The sequence below is a fragment of the Marmota flaviventris genome, chromosome 15, assembly GCF_047511675.1.
Source record: "Marmota flaviventris isolate mMarFla1 chromosome 15, mMarFla1.hap1, whole genome shotgun sequence".
NCBI classification, from domain to species: Eukaryota; Metazoa; Chordata; class Mammalia; order Rodentia; family Sciuridae; genus Marmota; species Marmota flaviventris.
Window position 1 is genome coordinate 309,825 of NC_092512.1, and position 13,389 is coordinate 323,213.

Here is a 13,389-nt window from a genome sequence, read left to right on the forward strand (position 1 = left end):
CCCCTTAGTGTTTTCTTAGGGAACTTGGGGTCATGTTTGTGTTTGGTTTGACATTGGTTCTGTGGTTCGCTCCACTTATTCCCCCTAACTTGTTTTCTGTCTCATGCTATAAATTTCTTAAAGCCAGAACCTCTTCTGGATGTAGTCCCAGTGGAAGGATCTGCAAAGCATGGAGGTGGCAGTGAGCTCTTTCTGACCTCCGGCACAGCATCTGATCTAAGGAGTAGCTTCCACTCTTGTATTCTGCATCACCATAGCAACCATCGTGTTTCACTTTTTCTACCTACTTCTACATTATGCTGGGAGCTCTTTGTAGCCAGAGTCTGTCATATGCCCTTTATTATTCTGTGAGGGTTTTTTGTTTGTTTGGTATTGAGATTGAACCCAGGGCCTCACCCGTGCTAGGCAAACACTCTACCACAGAGCTACATCTCCAGCCCTTTTTTATGTTTAATACTAGGGATTGAACTCAGGGACACTCAACCACTGAACCACATCTCCAGCCCAATTTTGTATTTTTTTTATTTACAGACAGGGTTTCACTGAGTTGCTTAGTGCCTCACTAAGTTGCTGAAGCTGGCTTTGAACTCATGATCCTCCTCCCTCAGCCTCCCAAGCTGCTGGGATTACAGGCATGCACCACCACACCTGGCTCTTTTTTTTTTTGAGACAGGGTCTTGCTAAATTACCCAGCCTAGCCTTGAACTTATATCCTCCTACCTCAGCCTGTGATCCCTGAATAGTGGGATCACAGGCATGTGCCACTCTTACACCTTTTCTCTCTAGCAAATGATTCAGAATACGTGTCTAGGATGTTTTGGGAAGGAAGAGAGAGGGAGGGAGGGAGGGAGAAAAGGAAACACTACACAGCACTCAGCCTTGTTCTGTTCAGGAATATGCTGGGTTAAATAATTTATTGCTGCACATAGAGGTGCACATCTATAATTTCAGCAGCTTGAGAGGCTGAGGCAAGAGGCCAGCCTAGATAACTTAGGAAGACCTTGTCTCAAAATAAAAAAACAGATAAAAAGGGCTGGGGAAGTAGTTCAGTGGTAGGTTCAATCTCCAATACTGTAAAAAACAAACAAACAAAAATCTCCTTCCTCACCTACTGGAGAGCCCACAGTGAGGTCCCTCTCAAAATGCCCAAACATACCATGTTTGTGGGGGAGGGAAGATTTTGGCAGGGCTGGCCTAATTTGGCCTTTATTTACTATAGACCCTGAAACTGATGTTAGCAGGATCCACAGCAGGTTGGCTGAGCATCCAGACAGTGAGGGGACACCCCCATGGTTAAAAATTAGGACAAAAGAAACTCTGTGTATAACCACAAGAATGGGAAGTTATACTCCCATGTATGTATTGTATGTCACAATACATTCTACTATCATGTATAACCAAAAAATAAAGAAACTCAAGAGTGCCACGCCTGGAAACTGGTGCTTTGGCAGCTGTGAGGTCTGCTTACAGCCTCTGCAGAGATGATGAAGTTGGGGTGATTCTAGGGTGGCAGTGGAAGCTGCAGCCCCAAAGAGCTATCCCTGCTGTATCAAGGTGAAGCTAGAAAAAACTCCACCCACTGGCACCAGGAGGCACCTGACAGAATTGACTCAAGAAGATGGAGCTGGGAGGCCAAGGTGACCAGAGTTCAACGGGAACATCAAACAAGCATGTGGAGTGATTAAAAACATCTAGAATCAGATCTTTTAAAACAATAGGGCTGGGGACATAGCTCAGTTGGTAGAGTGCTTGTCTTGCATGCACAACGCCCTGGGTTCAATCCCCAGCACCACAGGGAAAAAAAAAAAAAAATGCTCCCCTGACCACCACCACCAAAAAGAAGAAAAGCAGGGAAGAGAAGGCACACAGGAAGGAAAAAAGAGAAATTATAAATATAGCAAAAATGAAGAATTACTGAATCTGGCTCAGTGCAGTGGCACAGCCCGTAATCCCAGGATCTCAGGAGGCTGAGGCAGGAGATCACAAGTTCAAGGTCAGCCTCAGCAATTTAGAGACCATGTCTCAAAGTAAAAAGGGCTGGGGATGTGGCTCAGTGGTTAAGTACCCCTCGGTTCAATCTCTGGTAACTGTAAGGAGCGGCGGGAAAGCTCCGTAAATTTAACAAGCCAAACAACCATTTACCTGTCCAAGATTTTATTAGTGGGACCATAGCAGCCGGTCACAGAAGAGAAGAAGTGGGGGAGAGAGAGAGAGAATGAGCATGGGGAGTTGGCTGTTACTTCTTTATTGACCAAGGGTCCATTTCTGGGCAGGACAGGGTATTAGTCTCCTAGGGGTGGGAGGTCACAGTTTGCGCCATTTCAGGGATTGGAGGTGATGGTTTGTGCCACTTAGGTGGTAGTTCACGCCATTCAGTGCATCATGGACCTGAACTCCCGGAAGAGATGCACTTCGGGCGCCATCTTTACCAACATTCCTCCCTTTTTTGTTTTGGTTTGGGGGCATCATACTAGTTCTGGCTTCTTCCTGCTGAGTAGGGGTGTTGTTTAGAGGGAGGGAGGTCAGTTGGTTGGAGAAGGAGGGCCAGGAGGCCCCACATCCATGTGCTGAAAACATGGATTTCCTCCGGGGAGAAGTCCATGAACGTGCCCTGCAACCACAAATTGTTGGATATAATGAGCCATTCATTGGGGTGGCCCAGGGGGAGAGATAAGCCAACTATCTTCCCATAGGGCTTGTAAGAATTGCATGCATCGGAGGGTAACAGGTGTCATCTTCACTAAGAGGAGGATCAGAGGTACAGTGCCAGCCACAAATCTGCAGCTACGAAAAGGAACAAAAGAGACAGCATTAATTTCTGGCATGTCATCCAGGGCTGGTAGATAAAAAGACCTATGCTCAGGAGAAGGCAGGTTAGAACATATATGGCTAAAAACCAAGGGCTTATTTCTTTGGAATGGTGGGGTAGAGATGGCCCTTCGGTGGAGTTGTCATTTGGTATCTTCGTCTTTCAGCACTTGGTGGAGGCTTTTCAGTATGAGTAGACATAAGTGTTGTCCAGCTCATTGGCAAGTAGCTGGTAATCCCTGAGGAGGAACTGATTGAAAGTTTGGTTAGAGATTTTGTTAATTTGTCCTTGAAGGAATTTAAAATGCAAAGAAGGAAGACACAGAATAAAAAGATCCCAACTAGAGGTCCTAGCATCGGGAGACTCCAGCAGATAAGGGGTTTGTGAAGAGGTCCCAATAGGATTGTTGTACCAATTGCAGCCTTCTTTTTTCTAGTTGTTCCTGTAGTTTTTTAATCTTATCTTTCACTATCCCTGACTGATTAACATAAAACAACATTCTTTCTGTAAGAATGGGCAGAGGCCTCCTTTTTCCACTGTGAGTAGATCTAAGCCTTGGTGGTTTTGTAGGACTACTGCTGCAAAGAAATCTAATTGATTTTGGAGGGTAAGTATGGGCTCAATCACCTGCTGGAGGTCATCTATGAATGATTTGGACAGTTGATTATAGTATGTGAGGAGGCAGTCAAACCTGCTGTAGCCATTGGCAAGCCTGCTGTAATTCCTAAAGTAGTGAGGAGAGGTATGAACTGGATCGCCCTTTGGGTCTTATGTGTGTCATGAGAGGGATTGGTATTTCTGTATCTCCTGGAACTGTCTTTATAGGGAAACAGGAGAACAAGAATACATGTGCCTGTTTCCAGTCAGGGGGCAGACAGCGGTATACAGTTGTCTCACATAAAAGTGATGCCTTGAGACTGGTGGGCAGTGGGCCTTATTACCCTTTGATAGAGAGACGGGTCTGAGTGGGGTGCATTTACCCCTAAAACTCCCGGAGGGATTGCCGGACACTCAACGGTCAATTCCCTCATTCTGGTGAGTTAGGGTTCAGGCGCTCATGGGATGGGGGAACTCACCGATCGGCGAGTCAGTGGTGGATGTCAGGCAGGTGATCAGAGGAGTGGACTACGACAGGAACAGTTGGGCTCAGAGTTTGGGAGCCGGTTCTGCCTTGGGTGACGGGGAGATCCCCCGTCCCAGGTTTGGGCATCAATGTAAGGATCTTACAGTAACCCCTCCAAGAAAAAAAAAACTGGTGAATCTGAATAGTTATTTGAGAATTTTCTGCTTTATTACAACTGTTCTATAAATTTGAAATTAGTTCAAACTAAAAGGTTTAGGAAGAAATTAGTAAAAGGATACAAAGTTCCAGTTAGGAGGAAAACTGGAGAGGTCTGTTGTACAACCTGGTGACTACTGTTAACAATGTATTGTGTTCTTAAAAACTGCCAGAATGGGGCTGGGGATGTGGCTCAAGCGGTAGCGCGCTCGCCTGGCATGCGTGCGGCCTGGGTTCGATCCTCAGCACCACATACAAACAAAGATGTTGTCACCCCCGAAAACTAAAAAAAAATAAATATTAAAAAAAAAAAAAACTGCCAGAATGGATGTTAGGGTGTTCTCACCTCACAGTGAGATCATGCACGTTGATGGGCTAGATTTCTCCATTTCAGACCACTCATAACATACGTACTTTTAACATAATTGTGTACATTACATAAGCTATAATAAGTATGTACACAATATGTACAATTTACATCAATATCAAGAACTTCTGTGCTGCAAACAGTAGCATCCAGAAAGTAAAAACAGCTGGGAATGTAGCTCCGTGGCAGAGGCGGAGACAAGGAGTTTTACTCCCACTGCTGGGAGGGGTTAAAACAGACAAAAGGAGGGTGAAAATACTGGCTAAACCATCCATCTGCTAAGGAACCTTCGGACTGCCTAGAGCTAGTCTAGCCCCCTCCGGGGCTCCCGAGACCGCGAGCACCGCCCCAGCCCTTCCCTGGCCCCTCTTTCTGAGCGCCTCACATTCTTCCCAGAGCTGGAGCCCGAAGGCTCCAAACCCGCTGCGCGCTCTGCTTGCGCCGGGAGGTACACCCTCCGGGAGTGTCCGTCCCCGCCCCCAGTCCTGAGCCCCCGGAAGCAGCCGCTCCCTCCCCCCCACCTCCGGGGCGCCGCTCTAGGACATCAGGAGGGCTTCAAGTCGGTGGTCACCGAAGCTGAGCCCGGAGGAGTCCTTAGTCACTCTGGCGTAGGGCCCTGGGTCCGGCCCTCTAGAGGCTGCTCTTAGCTTGGCAGAGCCCAGCCCTGGACACTCCTCCTGGAATTGGGAAGGCTGCTTTTCCGAGAGTCAGCCTGCCAAGGATCCCAGCTCCACCCTGAAGAAGGAAAGTGACTTCAGAGCAACCGACCCGGTGTAGGAGGTTGTCTTGACCTAGTTATGCAGTCAGCATAGGTCAGACACCACTTGTGTCTTTCTACAATGTCAGAATTTACTGAATAACAATAAACTCACACCTTCATCGGTTTCAATTCACTGAATACTCGTGGGTCAGTCATTTGGTAGTCATGAGCCAGGTGATCACAGGTTATTTTATTACAGTCTTAATTACTAACATTTATAAGGTGCAAGTAACATACCACACTTTAAACAAATACAGAAAGACTAAATTAAGGCAGCCTCGGATTACAGGAGACTTCACCGAGCAAATGGGCAGGGAGCAGATGAAAATACAAAAGCATCACTGCAGATAGTCAGATCTGTCATGGGCCAGAGGTCAGAACTTACCCTAGGCACAGGTATGGAAGGCAGGCAGTTTCAAAGTGTCAGCTTGAAGTCCTTGCCTACAGGAGAAACCAAAGGAGCTGAAGTTCCTGGGAAAGAAAGTAAGAGAATCTTGCTGTGGCAATTTTCCTGGGCAGGGCTCATGAGGAATGATCAAGTAATAGGGTCAGTGTGTTGCCAGTTCCAGTCTTGGGGGGGGGGTGTCTCTTTTTATATATCAGTTTGCACCTATGGTAGTGCTAGGTAGATGGGGGTTATCTGTACAAACAAGGTATAGAGTCATTCTAACTTAGCACTTAAAATGGGTAACTCAAGGGGTTGGGGTTGGGGTTGGGACTCAGTGATACAGCACTCACCTAGCACTGGGTTTGATCCTCAGCACCACATTAAAATAAACGTATTATGTCCAGCTACAACTAGAAAGTAATATATTTTTTTAAATGGGTAACTCAGGGCTGGAGTTGTGGCTCAGTGGTAGAGTGCTTGCCTAGCATATGTGAGGTACTGAATTCATTCCTCAGCACCACATAAAAATAAATATGTAAAATAAAAGTACTGTGTCTATCTACAACTAAAAAAAATCTTAAAAAAATAAACAAAAATAAAAAAAACTCAAAAGAGGGGGGGTGGGTAACTCATGGCAAACTGCTGCTTTTCAACATGGAGTAACTGAGAGCTAGGAAATGCTTGAAAACTACTGTTCCATATCTCATGGAGTAACTCAGAGCAGGGCCTGATTTCCACAGAGGGTCTGGTGCCAACCAGTGGATTCGGGTTCCAAAGCCCACTGCAGCCTCACCAAGGCCAGCGGTGGCGGTGGCGGCAGAAGATGTGGGCCAGCAGGGGTTGGAGCAGCCCTGTGCAGCAAGATTCAGCAGGTGGGACCTCGCCTCCGGTTGGGCAGGCGGCAAGGTCAGTATCAGGTCCTCAATTTTCCCACTCGTCTCCGTGGCCTGCCAAGGTTCCAAGGAAGGGAGGGCAGTCTAAGTGCGGCGCAATGGGACATCCTGGTGGAGACAGGACCTCGCCCCCAGCCTGCTACACCCTTGATTCTGTCAGGCACACCCACTGCACACAGAACAGTGGGGGCACTGGTGCCCCAGAAGGATCCACGGAGACCAGACGGGCAGAACCGCCAGACCCACTCTGTTCGGCCGCCTCTCCTCTCCTCCGGGGCGCTACCGGGACTGCCAGCACACCGGCCTGTAGGGCCATGCCTCCAGCCCTGGCCACATCCACCGTCTCAGGGTCACCGCCCTCGACCCCTCGCGCTCCTTCCAGGACTTCACTTTCCACGGGTCCAGCCCTACCCTCGGCCGCCCCAGGTTGCGCCCTCCGCCCCAGCGCCCAGCACTTAGTGCTTCCTTAGTGGTGGCTTCCCCCAGCCACGCCCTTCAGGCCCGCATCCCTCTCCACCCCTGGCCACGCCCCTGCGGCTCAAGTCTGATTCCAGTCGTGGTTCAAGTTCCCTTTCTGGCCACACCCAGCATCCCAGGGTCCGCCCCATCCATTGCACCAGGCCACGCCCCCTGGCCTGCATCTCAGGACAGTGAATAACCCGAGTCACACCCGGACCCCCGTGGTCCTGCCCCCAGACCCCATACACGGAGCTGTAAGCTACCTGAGCACTTGCTCATAGGCTTAGAGGGCTCGCTTTCCCTTGGGCCACCCTGGCCTTTGGATCACACCTCTGAGCCTCGACAGTCGGCCCCCATCAGATCCTTGCCTTCCAGTATCCCTTCCCGGGAGAGCTGGGGTCCAATGAGTAGGTGAACCAGCTCTGGCCGGTTCTTAACCCTTCTGGAGCAATCAGAAGCCCAGACACTGGTCAGCAGGCCCTCCCCCTGTCCTCCAGACTGCCTCTGCTTTGCCACCTGGAAAATGAGACGTCAGCTCTTTTAGAATCGTTTATAAGCTTTATTGAAATATAATTAACTTGTGCTGGGTGCAGAGGCACCCCTGTAATCACAGCGACTCGGGAGGCTAAGGCAAGAGGATGGCAAGTTCGAGGACAGCCTTCACAACTCAGGGAGACCCTGTGTCAAAATAAAAAATTAAAAAAAAAAAAAAAAAAAAAAAATATATATATATATATATATATATATATATATATATATATATATATATATTAGTTGTAGTTGGTCACAATACCTTTATTTTACTTATTTATCTTTATGTGGTGCTGAGGATCGAACCCAGGGTCTGGCACGTGCGAGGGGAGCGCTGTACAGCTGAGCCACAACCCCAGCCCAAAATAAAAAAAAATTAAAGGCCTGAGGATGTATGTCACTGGCAATCTTCCACGAACACAGACACGTTTAAATCCTATACACGTTTTATTTGTATGCCTAAACACTTGGGGGAAGGGGAATTGCTGGGGCAGTGTCTGGCAGTATTCATGCTGAGACTTGCTACCCAAGTGTGCCCAACTGGCCATGAGCCCTGCCCCAATTCTGCCACTAGCTGGACAAAAAGTTGCTTTCCCCACACCCCGTGTTGACAAATAACAGTGCCACACCCATTGATGGGGAAACTAGGTGTTTGGGTTTTGAGGAGGTACTAGGGAATGAACCCAGGGACACATTGCTACTGAGCTACATCCCAGCCCTTTTTTATTTTTTAATTTGAGACAGGGTCCAGTGAGAAATAAATTGCTGAAGGTCTTTCTAAATTACAGAGCCTGGACTGGAAGGAACTTGAGATCCTCTGGTCTCAGCTTGTTGCTGGGATTACAGCAGTGTACCACTATGCCTGGCTCTGAATGTAGTTTTAATTTGTATTTCTCTCCGGATGAGAACTCAAACAATTGTCATGGTTAAAAGTCATGAGTAGCTACTTTTGTGTGACTTACAGTCATACACATCTAACACAGCTGAACATTTGATAGAGCAATCTGCAGCAGAACCAATAGCCTGAGTTGAGTCTGCACCAACAGACCCTGGAGAAGGCAAAAGCATGGCCAGGGGCAGATGGTGGGGTGTGCAACTCTCAGGAGGAGCTGACTTAGGATCTTAATCATTTGCATCCTCCCACATGATTAAGGAATTATCTAAGAAGGTAGGAAAGGGGCTGGGGGGTGTATAGCTCAGTGATAGAGTGGCTTGTTTAGCACGCTCAAAGCCTTGGGTGAGACAGCCACTGGCCAGCTCTATTTGGGTACACAATATAAGCTTGCTTTAATTTGATTTAAAATTGGAGTCAGTGGTCTTTTCTTTGCATCATGGTTTAACAGTTATACTCCATATATGAAAAATATGTCAAAATACATTCTACTATCTTGTGTAACTAATAAGAACAAATTTTAAAAATTGTCTGAAAAAAAAAAAAATTCTCCTAAAACAAAGAAAACAGATGCTACCTGCTACTTACATGACTGTTTTCTTTTCTTTAAATATTTTTTAGTTGTTGATGGACCTTTATTTACTTATTTATTTGTATGTGGTGCTGAGATTTGAATCCAGTGCCTCACACATGCTAGGCAAGCGCTCTACCACTGAGCCACAACCCCAGCCCCTACATGACTGTTTTCTATGCAAGAGAAACCCCAGCCCCTACATGACTGTTTTCTACGCAAGAGAAAACTATTACACAAGTGGCTTAGTCTGAAAGGCCCCATTGTGCTACTCAACCCTGGCATTTGCTACCTTGTAAATAAGACCCTCCTAGTGTGTGGAGGGAGAGCAACCTGAAGTATGTGCCACAGAGGGATGCCATTCATTTTCCCTTACTGATAATGGGATGCGGCTTCCTGCTCCCTGGAATTTCACCCTTCAGTACACGAACACCAGGGGATTCTACTCAGCAATGAAGGAGGTGTGTTCTCCTGAGTTCATTGCTTAGTGTAATGGGAACTGTGAAAAGCAGTAAAATTAATAATATAAATTGCAGGTTAAATGCTCTCATAAAACCAAATTCTGAATGCTTCTGAGACAAAGTTCAGATGATGATGGGGCAAGTCAGCATGACAATGGTACTATGGTGACTTTAACATTGTATCCATCCCCATGGGGATGGAAAAGATTTAGCAACAGGTTACCAAGCTTTGATAAAGATACATTATTTCAAAAGCAATAAAAGTTGAAGTTTCTCAGTGGTGTTGAACAGTCCATCTGGCCTCCCCTTGCAGCAGAACAGCAATCAACATTGGCAGCTATCTAGTCTCAAACTCATTCCAAATGTTTCTTTGCCAGATGAATGTGACATGAGTGGATTTGGTGAATTGTTCTTTCAAGTGTTAAAAAGGAACATGGTCCCATTTTTTAGAAGAATCTATTCACTGAATTCATTCAGGAGATCTATTTACAGGAATAATATAGTTGCATTTGGAGAATGCAGTTAGGAAGATTGTATCTAAAAACAATGGTGTGGACAAATCAAATCACAAATTCACAAATCAGGTCAAGGTGTCTTGGCAAATTGGCCCTTCAGTGACCTGCGTTCAGCAAACAACCGCTAGTGGTTGAGCAGGTCAGGATTGTGCCTTCCTCCCATTACAGAGTAGTGACTGGCTGGTGTCCAGGAGGAGAGGCAGGCAGCCAGCCTGAAGTGACCTGCATGTGCATGTCAAGGTTTCAACTTGACTCTAAGTGTAGGTCAGATTGACTTGATCTGAGCAGGTGCAAGAAAATGAAATGCAGAGCCCTCTTCCAAGGTGCTGCCTGTACAGGAGAAGAATCACTCCTCCCAAAACTGACTTCCCACTGTCAACTCATGCTGTATGCGAATGATACCTCACCACCACCCCCCCACCCCCTGCGAAACACACTCTGTAGATTTAAGAAACTCTGTCCTGACAGGAAAACCACTCCTTGAGGGGAGGAGTTACTCATCACAATGGGATGACACAGGATTAACAACTGATTATTGATGACAACAGGATTAACAACATACCTAAAGCTATGGAGGAGGTAAGACAGTAGAATGACATGATCAAAGAAAGGGAAAACTGCCAAAAATTCCATATTCAAACTATTTTTCAAAATTGAAGGGAAAATAAATACATTCCTAGATGAATAAAGATGAAGTGAAGTTGTTGCTAGAAAACATATTACAATAAATACTAAAATGAAGTCGTACAGGTTGAATGCATATATGGAGTGCAGTACATCTGTACTGTCATGATTCCAGCTCCATGAAGTTTCTATTGAAAGCAAATCTTCAGACAGGAAGTGGGTAGAATAGAGGTAGACCCAGGCTAGATGCAAGGGGTTGGCAGAAGTGCCCTCAAACTAGGATCAGGTTTTTGTTTTGTGGGGTTTTGTTTGTTTGTTTCTGTTTTTTGTTTTGGTACTGGATTGAACCTAGGGGCATTTAATCACTGAGCCACATCTTTAGCCCTTTTTCATATTTTATTTAGAGACAAGGTCTTGCTGAGTTGCTTAGGACCTCACGAAATTGCTGATGCTGGCTTTGAACTTGAGATCCTCCTGCCTCAGCCTCCTGAGCTGCTGGGATTATAGGGGTGCACCTAGGATCATTTCAACTTAACTAACAGTCATTGAGTGTCCTCACCATGGATGTGTTTTATTATATCAGAATTATCCCTAATTAAACTTGTCTTAAAAGTAGAGAATTTACGGGCTGGGGTTGTGGCTCAGTGGTAGAGCGCTTGCCTCACATACGCGAGGCACTGGATTCAATTCTCAGCACTACATATAAATAAATGAAAAAAATAAAGGTCCATCAACAACTTGAAAATTATTTTTTAAAAAGTATAGACTTAATTAAAAGAATTATAGATGGTGGTGTTCCCAAGTAGTATGCAGAAATAAATGCTGGAAGAACTTGATTTTAATCTTGGCTGACAGTGATGACAAGAAGCAACTGATGGTAACATGTCACAATTTCAGATATTAAGAAATAAAAATGTGTACATTAGAATTAATGAAATATGGTAACTGCAATAGGCTAGATTGGGCTGCAGTAATAAATAAAATTTTTTAAAAAACTGTAAATGCTTTAATTTACTCTTCCTGTAAAATCCAGCACAAGCTGGGTAGTGTTGGGGGGTGGCTCTGTGCCGTAGTGATTCAGGGACTCAGAGACTTCCCTTTTATGGCCTTGCCACTATGAAGCTCCTGGAGACTGCTGTAGCAGGGTCTGAGAGGGCTGGAGGACTGAAGGAAGTGGTGCACATGGCTGTCTCACATTTGAAAGGCTAGTTATGTGGTCCTACTCAATAAAGACTGGAGAGTTGAAATAATTCAATGAGTACAAAACATCTGTACCTCAGAAACATTAATGCTATTAACATTAATATCCTTACTTTCCTGATGAGAAAAATGGGACACCCAGTAATTAAACATTTTGCCCAAACTGGACAGCAGGCAGTCAGGCTTAAAACCCACATGCTTCAGGACTACCCTTCACTACTCTTCCAATCTTGCAGAAGACTAATATTAATGATCCATGAGATCATTCATCAAACTCTGACTCTGGCTGTTTTCAAACATGCCTAGCAGTTTGTTTGTTTAATTTTTTTTTTCAGTTGTAGATGAACACAATGCCTTTATTTATTCATCTGTATGTGGTGCTGAGGATACAACCCAGTGCCTCACACGTGCTAGGCAAGCGCTCTGCCACTGAGCCACAGCCACAGCCCATGCCCAGTAGTTTTAAGTTTGTCTTGCTTCTTAAATTTTACCCACTCCCTCTTCATCAGATGAAGGGCTAACCATGTCCAACCAGACTATTTTGTCCTATCTATTCTCCTTGTTTCACAGGTTTTATTTTGAGTGAAAAACCAAAACCTCTTTTTTTGGATTGATCTTTCTTCACTCGTTTCTGGTTCTTTTTTCCAAGCCCAACCAATCCCTCCTATCCTCTCAATCCTCTCTCTTTGCCTCTGAAGGATCCTGAACTCTAGGCCAGCAGTATTCAAGACTCAGGCCACTGCACTTTCTTGCCAAGTCCCTGAGCCTAGAAAAATCCCACCGACTCTTCAGCCGACTCAGGACCAGCGTCAGACTTGTCCGCTGTGTAAAGGCTACCCTTACTCCCCTGTGCTGGCATGCCCCTTAAAACCCCACCTGTAATCGCAGAACCGCAAGTTCAAGGCCAGCCTCAGGAATTTAGCAAGACCCTGTCTCCAAATAAATAAAAAAGACTGGGATGGAGCTCAGTGCTAAAGCGTCTGTAGGTTCAATCCCCAATACCAAAAACGACACCCCCCACCCCCCCGCCGCCTCCTCCGGCTGCTCGCTGACCACTTAACGCGGGCTTCAGAGAAGCCAGGGAAGGCGCGCCATGCCAGATGCGGGCTCCTTGCCTCGCAGTCGCCGAGGTTACGCGCCTTGGCCTCACCTCCTCGGCTCCGGCCGGGGGCGCCTCCTCCGCGTAGGTCTTCATCCTTCACCTCCACCTTGGAACACCCCCCGCTGTCCAGGACCACGGTCATCCAGGAAGGGGGCTTGGCTCGGAGGAGAGGGGGCCAGAATTCCTCCTTGGGGAACCTCAACCTTCCTTCCTGAGAAGACCGAGGCCGCGTCCTCCGGCACTCCACGCTCCTCGGCGCGCACCCGGCGCCTTACCTACTCTTTCGACCAAGGCGCCAACGTACCGGCCTCCAAAGGGTGCCCAACAGCACGGAACTCTAAGTCCCACCCCTGTAGATACCTTAGGTCACCGCCGGATCTTTTCAGGACTGTACCTCCAGGAAAGGAGGAGGGGAAGAGCGTGGGGTTCACCTTCCCACATCCGCTCCTAGTCCCCAGGGAACCAGCCAGGGTCTGGAACCACCGAGACCTCGGTCTTCCCAGCCCTAGAGCGGCAGGGCAGGCCACACTTCCGGCCT

The 13,389-nt window shown here is 46.7% G+C and overlaps 1 long non-coding RNA gene across 4 annotated transcripts; it reads right to left on the reverse strand.

Moving 5' to 3' along the window:
• Positions 1 to 2,137: 2,137 nt before the first annotated feature.
• On the reverse strand, positions 2,138 to 13,383 carry LOC114105619 (uncharacterized). 4 transcript variants are annotated; one of them, XR_011704624.1, is made up of 5 exons: positions 13,212 to 13,383; positions 5,601 to 5,686; positions 4,977 to 5,190; positions 3,886 to 4,044; positions 2,138 to 2,784 (listed from the first exon to the last, which is right to left on the reverse strand). It is a non-coding gene; the product is annotated as an uncharacterized lncRNA (long non-coding RNA). The 4 variants fall into 4 exon arrangements; XR_011704622.1 differs by having other exon boundaries at positions 12,900 to 13,383; XR_011704623.1 differs by having other exon boundaries at positions 2,138 to 3,058; positions 12,900 to 13,383.
• Positions 13,384 to 13,389: the final 6 nt, after the last annotated feature.